Raw genomic sequence first — 6,000 nt, 5'->3', positions numbered from 1 at the left:
CAGCATTCCGCACGTGGGGTAAGCCCCTCCCACACAATATTAATAATAAAAATGTCTATATTAATATTTATTATTATTTATAAGTAAGCATTTACCAAAGGCACTGCAGTTAATTAAAACTAAACATTTATGTGATGCTTGATGTTATAGGTGAACATATTGTACAGGGAACAAATGTGAACAAGGTATATGTGGAGTGAAAGCTTTATTTACATACAGCAAAAATATTGTACAAAAACTCAGATGAGGCTTGAAATGTTTCTCTGCAGCCTCTGGGTCATGACTTCTTTGTGGGACTCTGTCTGAATCTTCTCCAGTGTGTAGACGTCTGTGGTGTGTAGCTGTGAGATCCAGGGTAGCTTCCAGTCTTATATGAAGTGTGGGACACAGGTCGGTGCGCTCCTGAAAAGGTCAAATTATGAAGGAATTTAAGCTCTATATTGTGTCTTCTTTATATTTAAAATAATAATCAAACTGAGTGGAGATGTATGTTGTAGCCAAACAGCCGGCTGCTGTGTTTTGTCACTGTGCAGTCCATGGGGGATTAAATATTACACTGAAAAAATAAATCATTAAATCAATGAATGGTTCATAGCAATTTTGAAAGTAGTGGTGAAAAGGTACCATTTATAATTCATTGAACAGCTTAGTTTGCCATTGATATGTTTAATGCCAGTATTTTGGGAGGACAGATATTTTTATGGAAAGCCAGTAGAAGTTTGGAGCTTACAGGACACAGATGATCATACCCAGCATCATTTATTTGATGGTAGAGGTGTGGTTAACACTTCCTCTGTGCATTTAACCAGCACAATTGAAAAAGTGACTGTAATCATGCCACTCTGTACAGTTGTTGAGATTTAGGATTGTTTTGGATGACAATAAAAATTTGAAATAAAGTGCATTGTTTAATTTCTTTTGACTGCATTGACCTTTGTTCGTGGTATACAATATAATTCATTATAGCACACTTACTTACTTAAGAACAATTTAAAATTTCAGGTTTAATATTTATTTTAAGCCTGGTTTACTCAGCCAGATAGTTTGTTGGTGCCTCTTACACATTGGTGTTATCTGCTCTCAGGGAAACTGATTTGCATTTGTGAAGCTCAGAGCATTGTCATTTGCATGTGAAAGCGTCCTCTAGGCGTTGGAGCAGGGGGGTCAAATCTCAACAGCTCACAGGCTTGACAACTGCAGGAACCCTGAGCGTTTCCTTTGCTGCCTGCAGATACGTGTGAAAGTCGTTAACCGAAGGATGTGCCAACACTTCTCTGCGACACAGATTGACACAAACGCTTCTTTTCATGCAGTGATGCTGTATTCGTATTTTAGCAACTTTCTCGCTATCCCAAAGTGGCGGACATGCTTTCAGATGTAGGGTTAGCTTAGTGGTTAGCATGGTGTCTGCTAGCTTAGCTCTCACCTTAACTCAGGGACTGTGCGCCCGTCTTCTCCGCCTCGACTCGTCCACACCGGGCCCGCGGCTCTGCTTCCCACGCACTCATCTTCTCCTCCAGGGAAAAGCGTTGTGTCGACTTCAGCAAGTTATTTACCCCGAAGACAGAGTCACTCGTACGGAACAAACTTAACACAAGCCGGAGTTTCATGTCTGCGGGAGACTCGATGCTGCACGGCGTTTACGAGGCTGTGATTGGACGAGCCCATCAGCTGATGAAGCGAGCGGGTGACGTGAGGTTTTCACAGTAAATCTCCACAACTGTCCCTATCTTAAAGCAGCGGTTACTTCATATGGGATGAGTATGTGACTGAGGCCCAGTTTATTTTTTCTGGTGTTTATTAAATTTACACACATGATTCACGCTGTTCTGTGTTCGTAACCTTATAGTTGAATGCACTTATTGTAAGTCGCTTTGGATAAAAGTGTTGACTGTTTTAATGGAATACTGAGAAAGTTTAATAACAACAATTAGACAGTTGAAGTTCAAATTATGAAGGAATTTCAGCTCTATATTGTGTCTTCTTTATATTTAAAATAATAATCAAACTGAGTGGAGATGTATGTTGTAGCCAAACAGCCAGCTGCTGTGTTTTGTCACTGTGCAGTCCATGGGGGATTAAATATTACACTGAAAAAATAAATCATTAAATCAATGAATGTTTCATAGCAATTTTGAAAGTAGTGGTGAAAAGGTAGCATTTATAATTCATGGAAAACAGCTTAGTTTGCCATTGACATGTGAATTTGATGCCAGTATTTTGGGAGGACAGATATTTTTATGGAAAGCCAGTAGAAGTTTGGAGCTTACAGGACACAGATGATCATACCCAGCATAATTTCTTTGCTGGTAGAGGTGTGGTTAACAAATCCTCTGTGCATTTAACCAGCAAAATTGAAAAAGTGACTGTAATCATGCCATTCTGTACAGTGGTTGAGATTCAGGATTGTTTTGGATGACGATAAAAATTTGAAATAAAGTGCATTGTTTAATTTGACAGCATTGACCTTTGTTCGTGGTATACAATGTAATTCATTATAGCACACTTACTTATTTAAGAACAATTTAAAATTTCAGGTTTTATATATATTTTCCGCCTGGTTCACTCTGCCAGATAGTTTTGTTTACTCTTAGAAAAAGGTGTTATCTGCTCTGAGGGGAACTATCCTGATTTGCATTTGTGAAGCTCAGAGCATTGTCATTTGCATGTGAAAGCGTCCTCTAGGCGTAGGAGCAGGGGGGTCACCTCACAACAGCTCTCAGGCTTGACAACTGCAGGAAACTTGAGAGTTTCCTTTGCTGCCTGCAGATACGTGTGAAAGTCGTTAACCGAAGGATGTGCCAACACTTTCCTGCGACACAGATTGACACAAACGCTTCTTTTCATGCAGTGCCAATCTTGCTTGAACTAACTAATGTTTTAATGCAAAAAGTTCCCTTGATTTTTTTAGGTAGATCAGGCAGGACATTTTTTATCAGTGTATAGGTTAATGCTGCATTCCAGTGATTTCTTTCACCTCAGCCCAGAATACCATGATGTTTGTTGTTTCCTACAATTTCTGTTGCACAGGAGACCTCTGCTGATGAATAATATTGTCAACTGCGGCTGGACAACATCCTATAAGGCTTGTAACCATGCTCTCCCCCACATCTAGCACATCTCCTTCGTATGCAGTCGTCCTCAGGAGAGACGTTCAGCTGTGGTGCCTTCGACTCAAGTGTGGAGAATAGTAGGGAGAGATGTGTCCATCTATTGGCTCTTAAAAACGCATACATTTTTGCCCTTGGGTTAATGACTCTGTCGCAGACAGACTTTATAAGCCTCATTAAATAGTCAAGCAGCTTGAGCGGATCCATCTGTTCCCTCTCATAAGCCTTAACAGCAGACTGCACCTCGATAATTATAGATTTTTAAAAAGTGATGAGGAGGTTCTGCGGGTCACTGTACATGGAATTCTAAACCTTTGCCATTAAGCAATGTTCACTTTGCGATGAGGCTTATATGCAATTTCAATTCCACCCACTGATACAGGATTCTGGAGTCGGCAGACTTGAGGCACAGAACTTAGTTATGGTCAAAGGCATCCAACAATTCATTGTATCCTAGACAACTTCTTATTTCTCCCTGCAATGATATATCGAATCTATAATTATAATATACTACTTCTGTATACTACTATTATAATAATAGTTATTAAGTAGAGTCATATCTGGATCCTGCAGAGATACCTGGTGTGTGTGTGTGAGAGAGAGAGGGAGAGAGGCTGAATGATGTGAGTAATGTTTTTGACGCATTTTGGGCCCATTAATAACAATCAATCATGATTTGAATTTCATATCCACACTCCATTGATGAAGAATTGATTGTGATCAGACAGCTGCTAACAGGTCCAGACTCCCATCGTCATGTAAAGCCATATTGTCTGAGTAGGGTTAGAGACATGGGGTCACACCTGTCCACCATTGTAACCCACTAGAAGGAATATTTGGTACACAGACTTAACAAGGCAATTTAGCATGTTGATCATTAACAATTCAAGTTATAGAGAAATTGGGCTTAAAATGGTAAAAGGGGCTTTAAATCTGCCTCATTTTCTCTTTCCTCATAAGCTGTGTCTTAATTTATTAATTTTAAGACCAATTGTGTCACAGTGGTTCAACTACACTGTTGCATTTCGAAGGCTCCTTCAAATGCAGCAGACATAAGCGCCCCTCCATCCCCGAGAAACGAAGGGTGGATCCTTCCCAGGCCAACCTATCCTGGGATACACTCTGCTGTGGTGTCGAACCCAAAAACCTTGTTGCATTAACATTTTTCAGTTATGTCTACCTGCAGCTCTGTTGCTAGACGACAGCAGTAAAGGCAGAACTAGCTGGTGACACCAATCAAGGAAATCCTCTGTAGACCAGATTGTCTAAGCCTAAAAATATTGATTGACCCCTGGTGGCTGGCTGCAGTAATAGTCATATATAAGTCATTTACAGATAAAACAGAGTGAAGTGTCATGGCTGACATCTGACACTGACCTGTGATTTATTGAGTGCACGTATCAAGCTACATCGCAGCTCCACTTCACAATCCCTACTGCGCAAATGATGGCTCAGGCTCTGGCTCCAAATGATATCAGCGGGGCAAGATGGCAGCACCTGTGTCCGAGATATTTTGGCTTCACTTTTGTTACGTTGTTGGAAGTTGACACACATTGTCAAGCTTTATAAACAGTCTTTATGATTCTGTGAGGGAATCATGGCAAATGTCAAAGTGGCAGTGTATCGCCATGAGGAACCATAGATTTCAGATTATCCAAGGCCTACAGTATGATTTAAGAAGAAAAAAAATGTTTTATTTGCTAGGAATCTGGTGAAAAAAGGGTTATGGAATTTAACAATTGTAACATAAATATGTAAATCCCTGACAAAAAAAGGCTCACACTCAAATCTTTAAATGAAAATGGCTTAAAATGGAAACAGAAAAGGGAGATAAAAATGTGTCAAAACAAGAAGTAGCGATAAAGAAGTGACAAGACAATGATTTGAGGTGAGCAGTCACACCTAAAAGACACCATTTTAGCTTTTTATTAAAAAGAATTGTAAAGCCCCATCCATTATAGCCTCTGTCTCTCTGTCTTTGTCATAACTCTGACTTTATTCTTTATTCAAAAATAAACGACACTAGTGGAACCCAGAACAAGAAAGCCATAATACAGAAGGAAGGTCACCTTGTATTTGTTGGACAACTGCAAGTAGTTAAATATTCATGCAACTTTAGAAACATCTCTGGTTAGATCTCTAGGCTAACAATACATTTTATTCTTTATGAATATCAATATGATTCTCCACAGTCTGATTAAAGTCTTTCTCCATGTAAAGTAACAGTTAATAGATTTCATCATGTCAAATACGCTGTTAAACCATATCTTCAGTCTGTACAATAGAGGTACTAAAAAATTACAACTGTCATGGTATATGTACAATTTCCTACCTACAAAGTACAACAGCTAGTGTGTAATAAAATATGTAAACAAATTTCTTGTGTTTTTTTGACACAGCTGACTGTGACAGCAGATAGAGTTCACACTTTCAACATTAGATTTATTTTTGTATACACATCTGTTAACAGTTTTTGTAGTACTGCATTTGTCTTCCTCCTGACACCTCCATAGAAAAACGATATAGGCAATGAACCAACATACAATTTGTCAAAAAGATAAAACTACCATTTGGATGTGCACCAATAATAGACCTTTTCTTTAAGAGATGTTTTTTTTTTTTTTCATGGTTAGCAGTTTGAAGGGTTCTGAAAGAGGGGAATTGGGCTGAGAGCTCTGATTTGATGACAACGTGTTTTGTCATTAAAGAGAATGTGGTCCAAGTCGAACACTGTATACTGGACTTTTACCATACTGTACTTTACTTTAGAAGTAGGATGGCATGCATCTCACAATAACTTTCTTTTTACCAACAGAACTTTCCACTTCTCTCCACAGAGCTGACAGTCGCTCTGTCCGGCAGACAATGAGAATAGTTGTGGTGAATCAGA

This window comes from Limanda limanda, chromosome 12, assembly GCF_963576545.1.
Source record: "Limanda limanda chromosome 12, fLimLim1.1, whole genome shotgun sequence".
NCBI lineage: Eukaryota > Metazoa > Chordata > Actinopteri > Pleuronectiformes > Pleuronectidae > Limanda > Limanda limanda.
This window is presented reverse-complemented; position numbering follows the sequence as displayed.